The 24,676-nt window shown below is 43.0% G+C and overlaps 1 protein-coding gene across 2 annotated transcripts in view; it reads left to right on the plus strand.

The window, feature by feature from the left end:
- The window catches only part of jcada (junctional cadherin 5 associated a), a 322,416-nt gene that overhangs the window by 259,449 nt on the left and 38,291 nt on the right, over nucleotides 1–24,676 (plus strand). Inside the window, exon 7 of one of the 2 annotated variants that reach the window (XR_012100039.1) lies at nucleotides 671–685. The exons of the other annotated variant lie outside the window; for it this stretch is intronic. The gene's annotated coding sequence lies outside the window, so the exon portion shown is untranslated. Of the gene's footprint in view, nucleotides 1–670; nucleotides 686–24,676 lie in introns of those variants that run through there. 2 annotated transcript variants of the gene reach the window in all.

A 24,676-nucleotide genomic window follows, 5' to 3' on the forward strand; every position in this document is an offset into this window, starting at 1 on the left:
AAACAGACAGACCTCTTTCTCCCTTATTAGGGAGAGAGAGGGCCTGTGGTATGTTGAATACCAGGTGAAACGCAAAGTCTTTGGGGTAATTGCAAGTCTGTGTCTCGTTGCTTTGCTCAGGCTTGAGAGCTTGGTGGCAGTGCCAGTGCTTTTTTTTGCTGGTGGGGGTAGGAGGGGGAGTTATTGCTCACTGCCGCTTACGAGTGGGAGGGAGGAGATCCTGGAGGTTCTTTGGGGTTTATACATTCATTCTTTGGGGCAATCCTCTGTTTTCGAGGATGGTTGCAAAGGAAAAGCATTTCAAGATGTGTATTGTATACATTTCTCTGACGTTAAATTGTACCTTTGAAATCTCCCGTCAGTTGGTCCACACAGAATCTGTGGACATGGACGGGGCCCTATCAAACGTTCTGTCTCCACGGCTCCTTGGGCTGGAGAATCTCAAAACTCACAAACGTCAGAGAGTATCATCCTGTAACCCACAACTCCAGCAACGCCACTAAATTCGGTCTCATCTGCAAAGGTACTTTTCACAGCTCCTTACATTTATACCCATGGTAAAGGTCCCAGTCACAGACTTTTAGTCACAATAAACAGCCCTCCACTGTAGTCCTCTGTGGCCCATCAGGCGGCAACCTTGTCATTTCTTTTTGTCTGTGATTTTTACAAGGGCAAGTTGCTAGCTCAACACTCAACCCGGCACGGATGGAATGCTTGCAAGGAGCCAGACAGATTCGAACCCGGGACCACTCGCCTCGGACTCCAGTGAGGATGTCACTACACCACCAGCCAGCTTATTATCAAGACAAATTTTGGAGCAATTTGTCCGGATCTAACAGCATGGACCATCCTCCCATGTAGGTCTTGTTGAAGCCCTTACTGAGGTCCATGTCATTGTCTTTTGTTACCTTGCAAATTCCAATGAATGTTCAACTCCAGTAAAGCAACAGACTCAGTTACTAACACAAAGATAACACCAGAGGCAAACTCCAACTCAGCACCCAGGCAGAAATAGTAGTAGTAGTGCGATGACTCGAGGCGAGTGCGATGTTCTCCTATTGGTGGGTCCTCACGCAGCTGCAGAGGCCGATCCGGCACAGCTTGGGCAGCAGCAAGTGGAGGCACAGTGGAAGTCATTCTCCCGTAGCTCAGCTCCCTCCTGAACTGATTTCCTCGAGGTGTATCTGTTGAGCGCAAGGTCTTCCCAGTTTTTGGACATGATTTTGATATAAGCACAGCAGCAAATTTAAACACGAGTCATTTTACACAGAGAGCTGGGTGCCTCGAACAGGCTGTCAGAGGTGGCAGTGGAATCAGTTGAAATAATGGCGTTTGTGAGGCTGCTGGATAGATATGAATATGCAGTGAATGCAGGGATATGGATCAAATGCAGGCAGAGCAGATCTAGTTTAATTTGGCACTGTTTGCCATAGGCATCATTGGCTGAAGGGCCTGTTCCTGTACTGTACTGTATGCTCTCTACGAAGGCAGTGCCAAATGCTTATTTGTTTGGGGTAGCACAGTTGTACAGCTGGTTGAGCTGCTGCCCCACAGTACCAGAGACTTGGGTTCCATCTTCACTTCAGGTGCTGCCTGTGCGGAGTTAGCACGTTCTCCCCGTGACAGTGTGGGGCTCCCCCCAAATTGCAAAGCTGTGGGGTGGAAGTTTAATTACCCACTATCAATTGCGTCTTGTGTGTACATGAGTGTTGGAATCTGCAGGAGTTAATGGGAGCGTGAAGAGAATAAAAATGGGTTTAATCTAGGATTGGTGTAAATGGGTGGTTAATGGCCAATGAAGACTCAGTGTGCCCAAGGTCCCATGTCCTTGCTGTATATCTCTGTGCTTCATCACTGCACCAGACCCAAGCTCCAACCTGGTGCCAAATACAATCACAACACCAAGTTCAAACACAGCAACAGGCACAAACACAGCACGAGCACAAACACAACACCAAATTCCAACACAATTCCAGACGGGGCACAGTCCAATAAGCAAAGTTCCCCACCAGTACTCCACATCTGCAGTCTAAGCACAGAAGATTAGCCCTCTAGAGTCTTTCTGATGGATGGTTGCCAGCAGTAATGTGCTGGACTTTGGGGAAACTTGCCATTCAGTTAAGCCTCTATGTACTTTGCTACTTGTGCACTTGCTGTTAGGCATGGGATTATTTGATTGCAGGAGCATGCACAAGATTTCATATTTGCTGATTTTTGGGGGGGGGGGGCAGCGGATATGAGTTCTTAATGAGATGAGAGCAGTGTGCATACACATATGTATAAGCTCATGTATATAATTTTTGTCCTGGATGCATACACCTTGTTAATCTGCCACTTCACACTTGTTCCGACCTCTTTCTTATAGAGGGACAAAGTGTAAAGTGGTTTACTGTGCCAGTTGCCTTCTGAATTAACCTGTTATGATCCTGTTATGCAGACTGGACAGAGTGCTGCCAATCAAGATAATTGACGAATATGGAGTTAAGTTGGGTGAATAGTGTTAGAATGGACATCAGCCATGATCTGAAAGAAAACCAGAACAAGCTTGAGGAGTTGATGACCATGAACTGTTCTCACGTTCCTAGAAGCCAAATGCTAATTTTGATCTTCTGCAACAGCCACTTCAGTTACAGAGGGGATCAGTAGGACATCTCAGTCAATACTGCAAAAAGCAATGGTCATTTTGACTAGTCCAGACAAAAGAGTATGCAGTGTCAGTTGTTGGACTGTAATACATTACTCCACATGAGAAAGTTCTCATGTAGGGTAATGCATGTTAGCGACAACTTGAATGACAGTAGGAATATGAGAGAATGCCTGAAAGTGGGGCTGGCAAACTGCGGGTTTCTGCAGTATCTCCAGGTATTGGCTGGTGAACATTCAAATGGTTCAGGTCTCAATTTTGGCCACTTCCACTCACTTTCATTGATAGGGAATGGGTGTGCTTCAGCGGGCAGTAGGTTTGCCCTCAGGACTGGATAAGTTTGAAGTCTTCATATTAATTTCCTAGTAGAGCAAATATTTCTCTGAAGGGCTTTAGGGTTTAGACAACCGTTCAAGAAGAACATTCTGGATTGATGAGGAACACTATATATCCAGGATGTATTGAGATGCAACACCTGTTATTGGATTCTCAGTAACCAAAACCCTCAAGAATGATTTTAGAAGCATCTTATTCCTAATCAACACAACTATAAAGTAATTCTGCCTCCGGTTCTACAGCTTCATGATAACTCAGCCGGAAGATCAGTCCGTTGTCCAAAGTGATCTTGGTGAATAAAGCCAGCTGCTTATGTGTTCATGCATGTAAACGGCAACACTTTTTAATCAGTGGGATACATGAGACCTTTATCATGAAGTTTTGAGCAGGGCAAACCTTCACATTACTCTGCAAATGGTTACGAGCATTGAGAGGTTGACTAACAGATGTCAACATGTGAAGAAACCCTCACAACCCCTCCCTCTATAAATAAATATTTGCCCTTGCCAAGGTGGCCAGGTTGATTCACCATGCAAAGTGATGAACAGCCTGTTGACTATTGGCAGACTGTTTAAAGCTGTTACACTATCTGAGCCTCCCGTCGTGCTCCAACAGCACTTCACGCCACCAGCCACTCACCATATATGGACTGACAAATCATATCAGTGCTGTTAGATTTGCCTTAACAGTAACTATTAGCTTGGTGGTTTTCCAAAGGCTGCTGATCGGGTCAAAGATAAAAATTCTAGTCTAGACAAATCTGCCTGGTCTGGTGGCAGCACACCCAATGTAGAAAGGTCAGCTGCCTCTCAACAAACTCTGAAAGAGCTCTCCTTCCAGCCAGAACAGGGGAAAACTGCCCAGAACCTCCCTTCTTGCAATATGGTGTCTAGCGTGCTGTGTGCTTCCAGAACTTTTGGTTTGAGTTTCAAGCTCTCCGCCTCAGAAAGTATTTATGCCATTTGCTTGTCATCGGCCCAGGTGGTTTGCCAGCTTACTGGCCAATTTTTGCTCAACAGCTGCTGCTTAAGTTTGTTAAATGACTGCTAATCTCTTTGAGAAGCAGGAGAGCGATCAGCTTGTTGACAGGTAGGTTGGAATTGGCCGTAGCTCTGCCCCTAAACCCAGTTCCAGAGGAGAAAGACAGTGTTTGGTGTGGAAAACATGAAACTCTTTTGTACAGCTGAGAACAAAATGCTGTTGAGGGCAAAAGAGAATGCATGAAGGAATGGCCCGGCACAGGAAGAACATCTTGGATTCTTTCTCCAAAAGTCAGCAGTGGAGATAAGCAAACATTTAATGCCTATAACTAATTTACTGGAATTATTTCCTTTGAACTGTCTCTCACAGCTTGCTGCTTTTTCTGTAAGTCCCCATTGATGCTGATCCCAGGTTCACATTTCAATCTTGTACCAATTTAGTTTGTTTTGACAACAGAATCTTTTGTTTTGATATGGTCCAACAGCTGTAATAAAAGGGTCACTGTCAGGTTAGTATTATTCTAGACTTGCCCTTGCCTCCTTTATGGCCCTCCAGGCAACAGACACTGACTCAAGGGAGTCAAAACCCATGTACGGAAAAACAAGGAAAAAGAGCACACGCTAAATAGTGATTAAATTACCATTAAGTGAGTTTAATCAAACCAATATTCATCAACAGGTCTCCAGACCAGTAACATTACAAATGAGCCACAGCACACGAACGTAACATAGATTTCAAAATCGGTTGCATTTATCAATGGAAGTTTGTCATTTGTTAATTCAAATGATGACAGTAAGAAAGGGTGGGCCGGGTGTTGATATGATTGGCTGGCCTGTGGGTGCTGACAAGCCTGAGTTGGCCATGGGGACGCTGCCTGCATCTCTCCGCAATGGTCTGCCTCAGCACAGTGGGCTGTGCTCCATTCCAGAGCAGCTTGGGGTCAGTTGTGACACTGACCACCCTGGTTTCCTGCCCAGAGTCAGCAGTACACCACTGAGCCCACTGAAGGGGTAGAAACAGGAAAACGTGATAAAAGAAACCTCAGCAGCAACTCACCTTCTTCCCTCTCGAATGCTCTATGTTCTAAGTTTGTGTGTATCTTAAAATAATACACAGCTAGAAGCCCAAATCCACAAATACTCCACAGCTACGAGCAGAGTCAAAACCTCCCAGGCCAAGAGGTTCAACGCTCCTGATTATGGACCTGTTCCACCTCATGCTCTGCCTCGTGGGATGGGAGGGTTAAAATCTTGGAAGAATTTCAGGGGCATTGAGAGGTGCAACATGGGAAAAGGCCTTACAGCCCACCAAGTCGGCACCGACCATCAACCACTTATTTACAAACTCCTACTTTAATCCCGTTTTTCTATTCTCCACACGTTCTCATTAACTTCTTCCAGATTATAACACACACGTTTCTGGGATGTGAAGGAAACTGGAGCACCCAGAGGAAATCCACACAGAACATGCAAACTCCACAGGCGTAGCCCTGGAGGTCAGGATTGAACAGAGGTCTCCAGCTCTGCAAGGTAGCACCTCTAGCAGCTCCGCTGCTGATCCAAAGGATTGTCGTTGCAAGTAGTCTTGGGAAATTGGTGAGGCCAGGCCAGGATTGCAATAATTCTCTCCATTGGAATTCTCTGCTGAAAGTATTTTACCTAAACAGGAAGACTAGTTGTTGCATGTAGTACTCTAGGCCACCATGGAACTTCATCCCACGCTGATTCCATAACTCCTAGAGGGGAAGAAAGGACATAAAATTGGTTTAAAAAAACCAAAATGTCAGTCAAGAATAATAAACACAAGAGACTCTTCAGATGCTGGAAATCTTGCACAACACACACAAATGCAGGGGGTCTCAGCAAGTCGGGCAGAATCAATGAAGGGAATAAACAGTCAATATTCTGGGCTGAGTCCTTTTGTCAGGTATCTTGGCCTGAAATGTCATCTGTTCATTCCCCTTTATAGATGCTGCCTGACTTGTTGAGTTCCTCCACCATTGTGTGTGTGATGGTCAGGTGTGCCATCAGCAGAATATCTATTCTGTGATGAATATCACTTTGGATAACAGTGCATTGAACAGTCATTTGAGTGAGACTGCCTACAAGGTCGATCTGAGCAATATTATCTTGCAGTGTAATATGAAGCACTATGTCGAAATGTCTCCACATGTGGAAGGTTTTGTCACATTTGAGGATTTTGGCCATCCTACTGGGAGACTTTGATGTCAAGAATCAAATTTGACTCAATTGGTTAAAGCCACAGGTCAATTGAGTTGAGAGATGAATTAAAGCAGATTGAGGTATTATACTGGTGTGTCTAAGGTGAGGTGAGTTTGCTTGGACTATACATGAACTACAAGTGAGATGACCCAGCCATTGAACTTCAGGATGTAAGCTAGTCAACTCCACTTCATATTCATCTGTTACGAACCCCGTAACTGGGTCACTTACCAGCAAAGATAGCGAGGTCCGTTGAAGTCTGATGGTACCATTTTTCAAAGTTTTTATTTATAAAGGGGGCACAAACGTAAGGTTAATACAAACATTCAGATAATATACGTCGTCAATACGTAATCTAAAGCGCGGGTATAGTAATAATCATCAATAAGAAGTAGCTCTATCGTTTGTCTAGGGGTAAAAAAGATTGTCCGATGGAAATATAAAAGTCTCTCAAGTTCATGCAGGCTTTAGCCTTTGAGGACCACTGGGTTTTCACTGGTTGAAGTGAGAGAGAGATTTGTGATAAGAGAAACTTGCCCAGTCTTTTAGGACGCAAACCGTTGAATCGGGAACGTTGGTTCCCCGTTGTTAGTTCGAAGTCCTTTTCGGTGTTATCAGCCACCTGCTCCCCAGGCCAGGGGAAACGGAACACACGTGGCTTCCGAATAGCTTCCCGTTATCACGGGAGCGATGAGCGATGGTGTCTCCTTCTGGAGCGTCTGAGGGGCCGTCTCTACAGCCCCTCTTTTTATCTGGACTCACAGGGTCTCAGATGTCAATCAGGTTGGGATGATGCAATCTCTCCTCGTAGCCCAGCCCACGTTGCCCTGAGAGCTGGCACGTAGTATAGGATCGCAATCCACAAAGGTGTCTCCAAGAAACAATGGCCAAATCCGTTGCTTTGTCTTGCTGAGGGCAGGACACATTCCAAAACCTTGAGGATTCTCTCTCATTTCCTGGGTCCAAGACCCGAATTAATAGCGATCTTGCGATTCTCAAGAAGGAGGGGGCTGGGATCATAACACATCAAACACATACTCCAACATGTCTTGGTCTAGGCTTAGGAAATAAGTCACAAGAAGGTGATTTTGCCAGTTAAGAACTGAGCCAGAAGGACTTATTATAAATAATATACCTCAGTGTAGAAGTACCAGACACCTTCATATACCTCTCCACAGAAGGAAATGACCTGAGACACAAGAAACTCTTCTGAGGAAGGTGTGTAGGAGCATATGTAACAGAAACAGCAGGAGACCATCCACTCCCTTATTGGCCATTCAGTCAGATCATAGCTGAAACTCTACTCAATGCCATTTTCCAACACCCATACATTGAAAGTTATCGATCTCTGCTTTCAGCAAATGCCTCCACAACAGTCTGAAATAGGCAATTTCCATCCTCAGAGATGAAAGTTCCCAACTCACTCTTAAATGCCCTTCTCCTTACTTTGACACAGAGACCCCTTATTCAAGAGCCTGGGGATTATTTTCTCTGCATATTCTCTGTTAAACACTGAGAATTTTGCATGCTAAGATGTATTGTTTTAAAAGAAAGGCTGAAGAACGAGATTTTTGTAAACCATGTTTCGATTTGGTTACAAACCAAGACAAATGGCAATGGCTTGCTGGATATGGCATCAGCACTTTGATGTATCCTGACATAAAAAATATTTACAAGGTTCTTTCTCCGGATCTACTTAGGCAGTAGTTTCAGTTCAGACAAGTTCTGGAAGCAGCAGCCTTTAAAGATCTTGGCTGCGCAACCTTGACATGTAGAAAGAAATCAATGTTTTTAGACAGGGCTGAAATGTTAGAGAGATGGTAATGAAAAAGAAAACACGATTTAAGTCCATTTTAAAACTGTTTTGGATGTCATATCTCTTGCTGCTGTGTGACTCATTGTAGCATTCCTTCTCGCTTAAAGCCAAAACAAACATTCTTCCCCATTTGCGGAGGTTTACAGATGGAGCCTGGAGAGCTGCTAAGATATGTACGTGTGCAGATGTGCTTTTACGTTCAAGTGAATGGGGAGGGAGGTGTGTGGAGTCTCCTGACATCACGTTACTTTATGGTAATGAAATAAGCAAATGGTAATAGGGAAGCTTCTCACTGTGAGCGGTATAATGAGAGAACTCAGAACGGACAGTGGGAGGGAGAGATTTATATTCCACAAGCAGTCTGACCCGAAGGACGCACAAGTAATAAAGTACCCCAAGTTAGTCATGGTGAGTGTCTTGAGTGGATGATAAATTTAACATATCTCCTCATTTCCCCGTTCATTGCACACACTGTATCTAAATAAAATGAAATCAAAACATAATGTTGAGTTATAAGGAGACAACAGCCATCTGGTAATCTCAAGAAGGAGCCTATCAAAAAAAAATCATCAGCAGTAAGACAGACTTTCACTCCATTAACACACACACACACAGGTAGAAGATTACATGCTGCTCACCTGTCATGCCCCAAGGCGCACGCTGTTCTCTGATGGGAGGGGTGGATCATTAGGGCCAGCAAGGCGGCATAGTGGTTAGCACAACGCTTTACAGTACCAGTGACCCTCCGCTGCCGGTAAGGAGTTTGTACATTCTCCCCGTGACTGCATGGTTTTCCTCCAGGTGCTCCGGTTTCCTCCCACAGTCCGAAGATGTACCTCCCATGTAGATCTCAATAAAATAAAATCAATTCCCTTCAAATATTCGCTCACTGTGCTGTTTCTTAATTATAACATGCATGAGGTGAACAGAAGTACGAGATGTTGAACTTTGGGAGATTAAATGTAAAAGAAAAGTGCACACTTACTGGCAGTACTAACAACACTGATGTTCAGGGGCATCTCTCGGTACAAATCCATAACTCTCTGAAAGCAGCTGAACAAGTTGAAAGGACAGTAATGATAGTGTATGGGGTGCTTGCCTTTATTGCTCGAGTCACTGAGTTCAAGAGTCAGGAAGTTATGTTGCAGTTTCATAAAACTCTGATGAGGCCACATCTGGAGTACTGCATTCAGTTCTGGTTGCTATGGATAAGGTGTAACAGGATGTGGCTTGGATTAGAGAGCATGCATTGTAAGGAGAATTCTGCTCCAGCCCAGTTGCAAGAGGAGCAGGGTTGGGCATGTGGCTAGCAACCCCATCCTGCAAAAACACCGAGCGGCAGAAACACCAACAGTAGCTCTAGATGCTTCATCCCTGGAAGAGGAGGGATCTTTAAAGATGGGGACAATTTGAAGCACTGGCCCAGGACAGAGGACTCTGATGAGGTGCTGTTAGTGGCCTATGCCCTGCTAGGGGTGATGGGCTTCAAAAGAAGCTGGTTAAACTCGAGTGGCAGAGGCTGAGGGAGATCTGAAAAAAGATTATAAAATTATGAGAGGCATGGATAGAGTGGGCAGCCAATATCTTTCTCCTGGGGACAGCCAGTATCTTTCTCCCAGGATTACCTTTAAATACCTACATCTAAAAAGCATGCATTTAAGATGAGAGGGAGAGTATTCCAAGGAGATGTGCAGGGCAAGATTTTTACACAGAGAATGGTGGATGTCTGGAATGGGATGCCAGGAGTAGTGGGGAAACCAAAGACAATAGAGGCATTCAAAAGGCTCTTAGACACTGTAAATGTGCAGAGAATGGCAAGATATCAACCATGTGCAGGCTAACGGGATTGAGCATCATTAGCTTAGCTATTTTGGCCTGTTTCAATACTGTTGTGTTATTCCTTCTTACATTTCAACAAGCAAAGAAAGTAGACACATAGCAGGAAAATGCATGAGCAAGTTTGAGATTCACCTGGGAAGTTCAATACAGGAGATATTCATCCGGTTCAGGTTCCTCTCATGCTTTCTTGGATTTTTTTTTAGGCTAAACAGTAAATATTATTCTCCTTTCTTCCATGGTTTATTTAATTTTTATTGAAGGACATCTTGGGTATTCACCTATCTTTTAGAGATAACTCTCTATCTTTTGAGTAAAGAATTCCCAATTGCATGTATTAGTTGTTGCCTTATATTTCGGACCCAAAGTTTGGATGCACGCAAGTGAAGCCATTCTCTTTATGTTTCCACCCAAAAAACACTCACAATCTTAAAGACCTCTGTCAGGCTGCACTTCAGACTTCTCTTTTCTAGACAAGAAGAAGGGCCCAGAACCTGATGGATATAATTTTTCACTTTAAAAATCTTGTATCTACCTTCTCTAAGGAATTTCCATACTCCACAATGCAGACATTAGAATGTAATATGCTCTTAGGAACTGAACACATTACAAGAGATAACTTTAGAGACAGTGTTATACCAGGCATTAACAATAGTTAAGAATTTATTGTCTTCAGTAAAAGATGTTAGAAATTTTCCTTCTGTTACAGTATGTGCCTTAAGAGATAGCAGCTGTAATAATTATTGCATGGAACTATTCACTGTATTGGAAGTAAAGTCTTACCAAGTCTCTTTACAAAGTTAATGTCATCACCATCCTTTTAGCAATAAAATCTGATGCTGTGATTTTGATAGCTTTGTTAATCTTAAATGATTCATGCCTCTGTCTTCATAGATCCCATGACTGCTTAACCCCTCGCAAACTCATTTTTTCCCAAGCAAAATATTGTAAGTGCAGGAAATTGTGAAATAGAAAAAGGAAAGTATTGAAATACTCAACAGACTCCCAGCTTCCCGGATGGCCACATCTGCGCCAGGTGTGCCGAGCTGCATTAGGGACTGCATTAGGGAACTGGAGATGTAGCTCGATGATTTTCGTCTGGTTAGGGAGAGTGAAGAGGTGATAGACAGGAGCTAGTCAGGTAGTCACACCGGGGCCTTGGGAGACAAATAAGTGGGTAATAGGAGAGGGAAGGGCAAGAGTCAGATACTAGAGAGCACCCATGCAGCTGACCCCCTTAACAGTAAGTACTCCTGTTTGAGTACTGTTGGAGTGGGGGGGGATACGGCCTACCTGGGGGAAGCGACAGTGGCCGTGACTCTGGCACAGTGTCTGGCCCTGTGGCTCAGAAGGGTAGGGAAAGGAAGAGGATGGAAGCAGTGACAGGGGACTCTATAGTTAGGGGGTCAGACAGGCAACTCTGTGGATGCAAGAGAGAAACACAGATGGTAGTTTGCCTCCCAGGTGCCAGGGTCCGGGATGTTTCTGATCGTGTCCACGATATCCTGAAGTGGGAAGGAGAACAGCCAGAGATCGTAATACATATTAGTACCAATGACATAGATAGGAAAAGGGAGGATGTCCTGAAAACAGACTACAGGGAGTCAGGAAGGAAGTTGAGAAGCAGGACCTCAAAGGTAACCATATAACCATTATAGCAAGGAAACAGGCCAATTCGGCCCTTCTAGTCCATGCCAAAAGCTTACTCTCACCTAGTCCCACTGACCCTCCATTCCTTTCCTGCCCATATACCTATCCAATTTTACTTTAAATGACAATATCAAACCTGCCTTTACCACTTCTACTGGAAGCTTGTTCTGCACAGCTACCACTCTCTGAGTAAAGAAGTTCCCCCTCATGTTGCCCCTAAACTTTTGCCCATTAACCCTCAACTCATGTCCTCTTGTTTGAATCTCCCCTACTCTCAATGGAAAAAGCCTATCCACGTCAACTCTATCTATCCCCCTCATAATTTAAAATACCTCTATCAAGTCCCCCCTCAACCTTCTATGCTCCAAAGAATAAAGACCTAACTTGTTCAATCTTTCTCTGTAACTTAGGTGCTGAAACCCAAGTAAATCTTCTCTGTACTCTCTCTATTTTGTTGACATCTTTCCTATAATTCGGTGACCAGAACTATACACAATACTCCAAATTTGCCTCACCAATGCCTTGTACAATTTTAACATTACATCCCAACTCCTATACTCAATGCTCTGATTTATAAATGCCAGCATTTCTTCACCACCCTATCCACATGAGATTCCACATTCAGGGAACTGTGCACCATTATTCCTAGATCCCTCTGTTCTACTGCATTCCTCAATGCCCTACCATTTACCATGTATGTCCTATTTTGATTAGTCCTACCAAAATGTAGCAACTCACACTTATCAACATTAAACTCCATCTGCCATCTTTCAGCCCACTCTTCTAACTGGCCTAAATCTCTCTGTAAGCTTTGCAATCCTACTTCATTATCAATAACGCCACCTATCTTAGTATTATCCACATACTTACTAATACAATTTACCACCCCGTCATCTAGATCATTAATGTATACGACAAACAACATTGGACCCAGTACGGATCCCTGAGGCACACCACCAGTCTCCGGCCTCCAACCTGACAAACAGTTATCCACCACTACTCTCTGTCATCTCCCATCCAGCCGCTATTGAATCCATTTTACTACTTCAATATTAATACCTAACGATTGAACCTTCCGTGTGGAACCTTGTCAAAAGCCTTACTGAAGTCCATATAGACAACATCCACTGCTTTACCCTCATCAACTTTCCTAGTAACCTCTTCAAAAGATTCAATAAGATTTGTCAAACATGACCTTCCACACACAAATCCATGTTGACTTCCTAATCAGACCCTGTCTATACAGATAATTAGATATACAATATATATACACGGAGTAATCTTGGAATTACTGCCTGTGCCACATGACAGTGAGTATAGGAATAGAATGAGGTGGAAGATAAATGCGTGGCTGAGGGATTGGAGTAGGGAGCAGTATTTCAGATTTCTGGATCATTAGGACCTCTTTTGGGGCAAGTGTGACCTGTACAAAATGGACGGGTAGCACTTGAATCTAAGGGGTCCAATAGCCTGGCAGGGAGGTTTGCTACAGCTATTGGGGAGAGTTTAAACTAGAATTGCTGGGGGGTGGGAACCGAACTGAAGAGATGGAGGAAGAGGCGGTTGGCTCACAGATAGAGATACCTTGTAGACAGTGTGAGAGGGAAGATAGGCAGGTGGTAGAGAAGGGACATGCTCAGACCGATGGTTTGAGATGTGTCTATTTTAATGCAAGAACTATTACAAACAAAGAGGACGAGCTTAGAGTGTGGATCAGTACCTGGAGCTATGATGTTGTGGTCATTATAGAGACTTGGATGACTCAGGGGCAGGAATGGCTATTTAGAACGCCAGGCTTTAGATGTTTCCGAAAGGACAGGGAGGGAGGCAAATGAGGTGGGAGCACGGCACTGTTGTTCAGAGATAGTGTCACAGCTGCAGAAAAGGTGGACGTCATGGAGGGATGTCTACAGGGTCTCTGTGCATGGAAGTTAGGAAGAGGAAGGGGTCAATAACTTTACTGGGTGTTTTTTATAGGCCACCCAATAGTAACAGGGATATCAAGGAGCAGATAGGGAAACAGATCCTGGAAAGGTGTAATAATAACAGGGTTGTTGTGGTGGGAGATTTTAATTTCCCAAATATTGTTTGACATCTCCCTAGAGCAGGCATGGGCAAACTACGGCCCGGGGGCCATATGCGGCCCGTTAAGCTTTTTAATCCAGCCCGCAGAACTTGATGAAATTATATTAATAAACCTTGTTAACATTTTTTCCCCGCAATTCTGGCGTTTTCCCAATAGATGACGCACTCTATATACATTGACCTTTGTTGAGGTGCAGCGTATTATTCCACATTTGCGCTTTACTCTTTGACCTCTCACCCCTTCTGTAAAGATGAGTGGAGCTAAGAAAAGAAAAGTGGATAGAGAATGTCGGGTGTTTAATAAGGAGTGGACAACTAAATATCTTTTTACCGAACACCGATCAACTGCTGTATGCCTGATATGCCAAGAGACTGTGGCGGTTTTTAAAGAATATAATATCAGCCGTCACTTTGCCACAAAACATGCCAACTATGCTAGCAACCAGTCAACAAAAGAACGGGAAGCTAATGCTCAGAGGTTGGCAGCTAATTTACAGGCTCAACAAAATTTTTTTCACCGTCAAACTGCCATTCATGAATCAAGTACCAAGGCGAGTTTTATGCTGTCATTCAAATTAGCAAAGGCCAGCAAGCCTCTGTCTGAAGGCGAGTTTTTAAAAGAATGTATGGTGGAGACAGCAGGTGTATTGTGTCCGGAGAGCAAAGACAAATTTGAAAAAATCAGTTTATCACGCAGGACAGTGACTCGCCGTGTGGAACTGATAGATGAAGATATAACCAGCGACTTAAATAAAAAGGCAGAGTCATTCACGTTATATTCATTAGCACTGGATGAAAGCAACGATGTAAAAGACACTGCTCAGCTCCTCATTTTTATCCGAGGAATTAACAATACTTTTGAAATAACGGAGGAGTTTTTGACAATGGAGTCTCTGAAAGGAAAAACAAGGGGAGAGGACTTGTATGACCGGGTGTCTGCTGTCATCGAAAATATGAAGCTCCCTTGGAGTAAACTTATCAACGTCACCACAGATGGATCTCCTAATTTGACAGGGAAAAATGTCGGCCTGCTGAGGAGAATACAGAATAAAGTGAAAGATGAAAATCCTGACCAGGATGTTATTTTCCTTCACTGCATCATCCACCAGGAATCTCTATGTAAATCGGTATCACAGCTGAATCATGTTGTGAATCCTGTCGTAAAACTTGTCAACTTTATACGTACAAGGGGACTTCAGCACCGTCAGTTCATCACGTTCCTGGAGGAAACTGATGCGGATCACCAGGACCTACTTTATCACTCCCGTGTCCGCTGGTTAAGTTTGGGCAAAGTGTTTCAACGAGTATGAGAGTTCAAAGAGGAGATCGGTGCATTTTTGGAGTTACTGAGGAAGGCCGGCGAATTTCCTGAGCTGAGCAACAAGAGCTGGCTTTGTGACTTTGCGTTTGCTGTGGATATATTTTCACACATGAATGAACTGAACGTGAAGCTACAGGGGAAGGATCAGTTTGTGCATGACATGTACACAAACGTGAAAGCCTTTAAATCCAAGCTGGCTTTTTTCTCCAGGCAAATTTTGAATAAGTTATTCACTCATTTTCCCACACTAGCCACGCTGGAAGAGGCCGGCGCAAATGTGAAAAAATACAGCGAGTCACTGGATGCGCTGCACAGAGAATTCTGCCGTCGCTTTTCTGATTTTGAAAAAATTGACAAGTCACTTCAGTTGGTGGCCTGTCCCGTCACAAGATCCTGAAACAGCACCAGAGGAGCTACAGCTGGAACTGATCGACCTTCAGTCTGACCCCGTCTTAAAAGAGAAGTTCAACTCTCTTAAACTGTATGACTTTTATGCTTCACTTGGTAAAGAGGTGTTTCCAAACCTCCGGAGGACGGCACAGAAGATGCTGGCGTTGTTCGGCTCGACCTATTTGTGTGAACAGGCGTTCAGCGTCATGAACATCAACAAAGCCAGCCACAGATCCAAGTTAACTGACCAACACCTCAGATCCATCCTGAGAATCACCACAACAAAACTAAATCCAGACTTTGATGCGCTGGCTAAAAAGGGACACCAACAACACTGTTCCCACTGAAATTAAAAATAAGTTTCTTCGTTGTGTTATGTAAAAAATGCATTTGAAAATATTTTTTTCAATAAGCCTTACATGTTACATGTCATTTCTGTTAAGTGATGGACATGAGTAGTGCGCAGGTGCACGTACATTCTCAAAATAAAAAAATGCGCTCCAGATCAAATAACACGCTCCGCATACTGGCGGGCTGTCACTGTTCTGTCCTTGTGCTGGTCGTTGTTGAGTTTTGGCACAGGGGACAATTGAATAAGAAGGAGCAGGACAAGTAGACCTGCATCTCCTACCGTTTTTGAAATAAAGACAGTCAGGAGGAGAGTGATGATGATAATATCTTGAAGGATAACAGAATTTTCAGTGCTTTAAAATAATAACTGTTACTATTAAAAAAGCTGTATTTTATTCATTTAATTTTCAGTGCTTTAAAAGTCATTTCAATAAATAGCTAAATACCATGGGTCTTCAAAGACAGATATTTTGTTGTAATGCATTTGTTCATTTTCAATTGAAATTAAAGCACATGTTTTCTACATATCCCTTGATATTTTATTTTCTCTTATGAGGTGTATTACCAAAACACTCTGTCCATCTGCTCCTGGTCTGGCCCCCCTGTCAAATTTTAGAACCCTTTGTGGCCCACAAGTCAAAAAGTTTGCCCACCCCTGCCCTAGAGCGAGGGGTTTAGATGGGGTGGAGTTTGTTAGATGTGTTCAGGAAGGTTTCTTGACACAATATGAAGATAAGCCTACAAGAGGAGAGGCTGTACTTGATCTGGTATTGGGAAATTAACCTGGTCAGATATCAGATCTCTCAGTGGGAAAGCATTTTGGAGATAACGATCACTATAGGATAAGTTTTTTACACAGGGGGTGGTGAGTATGTGGAATGGGCTGCTGGCGATGGTGGTGGAGGCAGATATGACAGGGTCTTTTAAGAGACTGGATAGGCACATGGAGCTTAGAAAAATAGAGGGCTATGTGTAACCCTAGGTAATGTTCGGCACAGCTTTGTGGTCCAAAGGGCCTGTATTGTGCTGTAGGCTTTCTATGTTTCTAGGGCAGAGAGAAATAGAGTGAACATTTCAGGTCAATGATTGTTCATCAGAGCAGACATTTATTTTCCAAGGCTTATATGACATGGCATACTTTACAAATGCACCATTGCACTATCATCTATATTGAAAATAACTTGTCCGATTTTATCTAGTTTAACTTGGAGCTGAGTTTTGTGTCATATATCACTGGAATTTCTGAAGGTTTGTTGTCAAATCTCTTACATAGAGTGCTCTGAACCAAACGTGCTATTCCAAAGACATCCTGACCAATGATTTGTATCAAGAGACTTGACAACAAATTTCCAGAAATTCCAGTGATACAAGGCATTCCCACATTCCCATCAGCTCCCCACAAATTCTACCCCTCACCTACACACCAGGAAAAGCTTACAGTGGCCAATTAAGCTACAAATGCACTGATCCTCAAGATGTGGGAAGAGATGGGAAGCCCATCTGGCCTTTGGGAGAATGTGCAAACTTCACACAGACATCATCGAGGTATAGGATTGAAGCTGGAACTTTGAGAAAGCAGGTCTACTTGCTTGAGCCACTGCAACACCCCTAAGAACAGTTCCCATATCCTAACAGAATTTATAAGCAAATATCACATACAAAATTTTGGAGGATCTCAGCAGGTCAGGTAGTATTTATGGAAAACAGTGAAGAGTCAACGTTTTGGACCAAGGCCCTTCTTCAGGGCGAAAAGTTGCTGTCTGACCTGCTGAGTTTCTCCAGCATTTTGTGTGAGTTGCTTTAGATTTCCAGCATCTGCAGACTTTCCTGTTTTTGTTATAAGCAAGTATGTTTGCCCTGTATTAACTTCCATGAATAACTTTATTGCCTAATTTTTGATTAACTTTTGTTAACTGAAAGGAAAGATAAAAGAAAATTACAGCAACAAGAAAAAAAATACGTGCTATGCATTTGTGAACTTTCTGGATGGTAAGTATTCCCTCATGAATAATTACTGTAAAATATTGATTCTAAAAAGAATTAACTAAAACACAGTTAACTTCGGTCCAAGCATTAATACTTCATTAATAGTTCTGAAAGAAGCAAATTATGTTAATAATATATGATATATTATACATTAAAACCCTTTTGTGTAATTGAACTTTCTGAGTTTCAAAGTAGAAATATCAGACAATGTAAGCCCATACTGTGAGTCCTGGGTGAAATACGAGACTCCCGCAGGATTGATTTGTGTTCTGGGGTCTGTCTTCGTACAAAGCACTGTTATGAGAAGGGGTCATATTTCAGTTCTGCAGATGCCTGCAGCAGTTTTATTTCAGTATTTCCTGAGGTTAAATTAAATTAGCAAAGTCCTGAGATTAGTCACTAAATAATTGTAGATGCCAACAAAAAAATGACAGCATTAATGCTTATTGAGAAAATGGACAGGAGACAACACAGGTAGAGGCAAGAGAACAAAGTAGACTGTTCATATTTTCCATATTTCCTTATGACAAAGGAGAAGGGCGTTTGGCCCATCAAGATTTTGCCAGCTCACAGAGAAATCCCTCCCCCACTAATTTTTACTGTGACATTTTCCCATCATCTCTCTGCAGATCCTACCATTTTTTTACACTAAGGACAATTTACAGTGTCCATCTGAGATGCTAGCCACAATTTCAGGAGAGCAGGAAGGGATTACTCAAGGAGATGAGGTAAGGAGAAGGTAAAGTAGAAGTTTAGTGAAGATAAAAGAGAGAGAACAGAGAAATTGGTAGAGTAAGTTTTAGATGGTAGGGTAGAGAAAGACAATGCAGGGATTAATGTGATTCTGAGGATGTTGGTTATGAGATCCAGAGCTCCAGGGCCCAATGCCTCAGTTTGTTGTTCTTTATCCAGGAAGCTCTTAAATTTTAGAAAAATTCCAAGAAAAGACTAGGTATCTCACTATAGTAAAAATTAATAACAATCTTTATGAATGTGGCACTTTATAGCACCCTAAATCTCAATCAAAATGATGAATTAACTTGTAATTGTGAGAGAGTTGTGGTAGATGGTTGCCTCTCTGAGTGGAGGCCTGTAACTAGAGGTGTGGCACAGTGTTGGGTACTTGGTCCATTGTTGTTTCTCATCTATATCAACTGATCAGAAAATTTGCAGATGACACCAATATTGGGGGTGTAGTGGACAGCAAGGAAGGCTGTTAAAGCTTGCAGTGGGATCTGTAACTGCTGGAAAAATGGGCTGAAAGTAGCAGATGGAATTTAATGGAGACAAATGTGAGATGTTGCACTTTGGGAGAACAAACCAGGGTGGGTCTTACACAGTGAATGGTAGGGCACTGAGGAGTGTGGTAGAACAGAGAGATCTAGAAATACAGATCCATACTTCCTTGAAAGTGGTATCAAAGGAGAGCTATTGGCACATAGCCCTTCATAGATCAAAATGTTGATTTCCTGAGTTGGGGTGTTACGTTGAAGTTGTATAAGATGTTGGTGAGATGTTGGTGGAGTATTGTGTGCAGTTCTAATCACCTACCTGCAGGAACGGAATGTAATGCCGTTCAATCACTGCTGATTTATTATCCCTTTCAACCCAATTCTCCTGTCTTCTCCCTGTAACCTTTGATACCCTGACCAATTCAAGGACCTACAATCCTCTGCTTTAAGTATATCCATGGACTTGGCATCCACAGCTGCCTGTGGCAATGAATTCCACAGATTCACCACCCTCTGTCTAAAGAAATTCCTCCTCATCTCTGCTCCAAATAGATGTCACTCTATTCTGAGGCTCTGCCCTCTGGTCCTAGACTCCCGCACTACAGGAAACAACCTCTCCACCTCCACTCTATTGTGACTTTTCAATGTTTCAATGAGATCACCCCTCATTCTTCTTAACCCCACGAGTATTGGCCTAGAGCCGTCAAGCACTCCTCATATGCTAATCCTTTCATTTGTCGAATCATTCTCGTGAAGTTCCTTTGGATCCTCTCCAATGCCAGCATATCTTTCCTTAGATAAGGGGCCCAAAGTTACTCACAGTACTCCAAGTGCGGTCTGACCAATGCCTTCCAAAGCCTTAGCTTTTATACTCCAACCCTCTCAAAATGAATGCTAACATTTGCCTTCCTAACTAACAAATCAACCTTGAAGTTAACCTTTAGGGAATCCTGCACAAAGACTCCTATGTCCTTTTGCACCTCTGATTTTTGAATTTGATTCCCATTTTGGAAAACAGTCTACACCTTTACTCCTTCTACCAAAGTGCATGACCATATACTTCCCTACACTATATTCCATCTGTCACTTCATTGCTCATTCTCCTGATCTAAGTCCTTCTGCAGACTCCCTGCTTCCTCAACACTGCCAGCCCCTCCATCTATCTTTGTATGGTCAGCAAACTTGACCACAAAGCCATCAATTCCATCATCCAAATCATTGCTGTGTGTCCCTATATCAACCTCTGCAGAACAGTCACCAGCAGCCAACCAGAACTCCTTTATTCCCACTCTTTGCCTCCTACCAGCGAACCGATCTTCTATCCATGCTATTTTTCCTCTAATTCCATGGACTCTTACCTTGTTAAGCAGCTTGCTGTGTGGCACCTTGTCAAAGGCCTTCTGAAAATACAAGTAAACAACATCCACTGATTCTCCTTTATCTACCCTGCATGTTATGTCCTTAAAGATTTTTAACAGATTTAGAAAATCCCCTTCAGAAAATTATGCTGACTTTGGCCTATTTAATCAGGTGCTTCCATGTACCCTGAAACCTCATCCATAATAATGGACTCCAACATCTTCCCAAGCACTGAAGTCAGAATAACTGGCTTATAGTTTCCTTTCTTCTGCCTCCTTCCCTTCTTCAGTAGTGGAGTGACATTTGCAAATTTCCAATCCTCTGGAACAATTCCAGAATCTACTGATTCTTGATAGATCTTTACTAATGCTTCCATAATCTCTTCAACTACCTTTTCAGAATCCTGGGCTGTAGTCCATCCGTTCCTGGTGACTTCTCTACCACCAGACCTCTCAGCTTCCCAAACACCTTCTCCTTAGTAAGAGCAAGTACACTCACTTCTGCCCCCGACACTCGAATTACTGGCATAATGCTAGTGTCTTCCACAGTGAAGGCTATAACACAAAATACTTACTAGTTTCATCTGCTGTGTCTTTGTTCCCCATGACTACCTCTCCAGGATCATTTGGAGTCGGGCAGCGACCAGTCAACAGAGAGGGATTCATTAGACAGGACGAATAGGAATAACGCAGGTGCATGTGCAAGCAGAGCGGCCATTTTTTAGCAGCTATTGTCTTGAGTGTGTCAGTCTTTAGAGTGTCTTTGGCTCACCAGACTGAGGTGAGGTCAAGCTCGGGCAAGGTAAAGTTTCTGGCAACTTTTCTTATCTCTTTATTCCTCATCCATTACGGGATAGTAATAGAGTGAAAACGGATCCAGAGGCAGTGTTTTGAACTCTGTGTGAGATGTGGGAAGTCTGAGAGACCTTGAATAAGAGATCTGAGAGATCTTGAATAAACACATCTGCACCAGGTGCACCAGGCTGTAGCTCCTGAGAGAATGTAATAAGGAACTGGAGCTGCAACTTGATGACCTTCTACTCGGGAGAACGAGGAGGTGATAGAAAGGAGCTACAGGGACGTAGTCACCCCTAGGTTGCAAGAGACAGGTAACTGGATAATTGACAGGAGAAAGAAGGGAAATGTACAGCTGGTGCAGAGTACACCTGTGGCCGTTCCCCTCAATAATAAGTGTATAACTTTAGATACTGTTGAAGGGGGTGACCTACGGGGGGAGCCACAGTGACTGGATCTCTAGTACTGGCTCTGGTGCTGTGGCTCAGAAGAGTGGAGAGATGAAGAGGACTGCAGTGTTGATAGGCGATTCCTCAGTCAGAGTAACGCAGACAAGATTCTATGAGCCCGAAAGAAACGCCCAGATGGTATGTGACCTCCCTGGTGCCAGGATCAAGGATGTCTCAGATCAGGACCGTGGCATTATCGAGGACAAAGGTGAGCAGCCAGAGGCCTTGTGCATATTGGCACCAATAACATAGGCAGACGAGGTGAGGAGGGTCTGAAGAAAGATTTTAGGGAGCTAGGTAGAAAGCTTAAAAAACAGGAACTCTGGATTGCTGCCTGCGGGTAAGAACCGGATGATTTGGCATGTGAATGTGTGACTAAGGGGATAGTGATTCAGATCTATGGATCACTGGGATCTCTTCTGGGAAAGGTACGACCTATATAAAAGGAAGTGGTTACACCTAAACCCAGAGAGGTCCAATATATTAGCAGGCAGGTTTGTTAAAGCTGTTTGGAAGGGTTTGAACTAATTTGGCAGGAGGATGGAACCAGAGTGACAGGGCTGAGGATGAAGTAGTTGATTTACAAACAGAGGCAATCTGTATTGAGACTCCTAGCAAGGAGAGGCTGATGACAGGGTAAAATTACAGACAACAGGATGAGTTGCAATGTAAAAGACAGACAAAATCAAAACATGTGAATACAGGACTGAAGGTGTTATACTCGAATGCACGCAGTATATGGAATAAAGTAGATGAACTCTGTAGCACAGTTACAGGTTGGTATATATGATGTTATATGCATCACTGAATCATGGCTGAAAGAAGATTATAGCTGTGAACTGAACGTACAAGGATACACATTGTATTGAAAGGACAGGCAGGTAGTCAAAGGGGGGTGTAGTGGCTCTTTTGGTAACTCAAGTCATTAGAAAGAAGTGACAAAGGGTCAGAAGGTGTTGAATATTTGTGGATAGAGCTAAGGAACTGCAAGGGAAAATGACCCCGATAGGAGTTGTGTACAGACCCTCAAGGATGTAGTAAGGATGTGGTCTACAAATTACATGTGAAATAGAAAAGGTATGTAAAACGGTCAATGTTACAATAGTCATGGGGGATTTCAACATGCAGGTAGATTGAAAAACTCAAATTGGTGCTGGATCCCAAGAGAGAGAATTTCTAAAGTGCCCATGAGATCGCTTTGTAGAGCAGTTCATGGTTGAGCTCACTAGGGGACCAGCTATTCTGGATTGCGCGTTGTGCAATGAACTGGAATTGATTAGAGAGCTTAAAGTAAATAACTCCTCAGGAAAAGGGATCATAATCTGATTGAATTCATCCTGAAATTTGAGAAGAAGAAGCTGTAACCCTTAGGTTCGGCCAGCGGCGTTAGTCTAGGGAAGACAGACTCTGGCCCCACCAAACATGTGAAATCTGAGATTCAAAATCTCTTGTTTGTGTGGATGCTGTGTGATCTGTTCCCCGTTACAAACTGGTACCACGAAATAACAGACAGTATACCATATGCAATTAAACAATTTAGCTTTAAAATTCTTAATTTGACTAAAGGGTTAGTAAAGAAATACAAAAAGAAAAGGGCCTATTTTAATGAAACAGAGTAATGTGCACTAGTTGGAGCTCACGTTTCCCTTCCATTGGTCCTCCATCGATTTCCCTGGGCTTCGTCAACTCCAAGTCCACTCCGTCCTGGTGTCTATGACCTCTCCATTCTGGCATCTTCTCTCTCCATCTTCCATTGATCGAAAGACCCAGATCACCTCATTCTCAGGCACACAACAAGAAAAAACTCTCCCTTCATTGGACGGTGCACATTCCAAAGCTCCCGTTATCTCTAGCCATAACCCAAACACCGCTGCTAGAGAAAATCTATTACATTGGCACTGCTTCTACAGAAAAACCATTACATTAGCAGTGAAACCATTCCTAGGGCGTTACAAAGCCAAATTCAGATGTATCAGTATTTCAGTACAGTCAAGGAAATTACTGAGGCATGAAAAAGGAGTTAGTCAAAATTGATTGGAAAAGAACACTGGCAGGGATGATGACAGAGTAGCAATGGCTGGAACTTCTAGAAGCAATTTGGAAGACATAAGGTATATACAACCCAAAGAGAAAGAAGTATTCTAAAGGGAAGATGACATAACCATGGCTAACAAGAGAAGTCAAAGCCAAAGTAAAGCAAAAATTAGTGGGAAGTTAGAGGATTGGGAAGCTCTTAAAAACCACCAGAGGGCAATGAAAAATGTCATTAAGGTGGCATACGAAAGTAAAATTAAAGAGGATACTAAAGTGGGAAGTTAGAGGATTGGGAAGCTCTTAAAAACCACCAGAGGGCAATGAAAAATGTCATTAAGGTGGAATACGAAAGTAAAATTAAAGAGGATACCAAAAGCTTCTTCAGATGCATAAAGTGCAAACGAGAGGTGAGAGTGGATATCAGATCACTGGAAAACAATGCTGGAGAGGTAGTAATGGGGGACAAGGAATTGGCAGACAAACTGCATAAGCATTTTGCATCAGTCTTCACTGTGAAAGACAACAGCAGTATGGTGGAAGTTCCAGGGGTCTAAATGGGAAAAGAAGTGGCAGATGGAATACAGTGTCAGGACATATATTGTCATGCACTGTGGTAGAAGAAATAAAAGGGTAAACTATTTTCTAATGGGGAGAAAATCCAAAAATCTAAGGTGCAAAGGGACTTGGGAGTCTTGGTGTAGGATTCCCTAAATGTTAGTTTGAAGGTTGAGTCTGCAGTGAGAAAGACAAAGGCGATGCTAGTATTCATTTCATGTGGAGGCTAAGTCTTTATGCATGTTTAAGGCAGAGGTTGATAAGCTCTTGATTGATCAAGGCATGAAGATATACAGGGAGAAGGCAAAAGACTGGGGCTGAGAGGAATAATGGATCAGCTATGATGAAATAGCAAAGTTGACTCGATGGGTCAAATGGCCTAATTCTGCTCCTATATCTTATGGTCTTATGGCTTATCATTTCCAATATCCACTCTCACCTGTCTTTTACTCAATAGTTCAATAGTTCCATTTAATATCAGAGAATGTATACAATAAACAAGCTGAAATTCTTACTCTCCGCAGATATCCTCAAAATAGAAGAAAAAACCCAAAGAATGAATGACAGAAAAAAGATGTAAGAACCCAAAGTGCCCTGTCCCCCTCCCACACACCAGCAGCTAACAGAATCAACAC

This window comes from Hemitrygon akajei, chromosome 8 (genome assembly GCF_048418815.1).
Source record: "Hemitrygon akajei chromosome 8, sHemAka1.3, whole genome shotgun sequence".
Classification (NCBI taxonomy): domain Eukaryota; kingdom Metazoa; phylum Chordata; class Chondrichthyes; order Myliobatiformes; family Dasyatidae; genus Hemitrygon; species Hemitrygon akajei.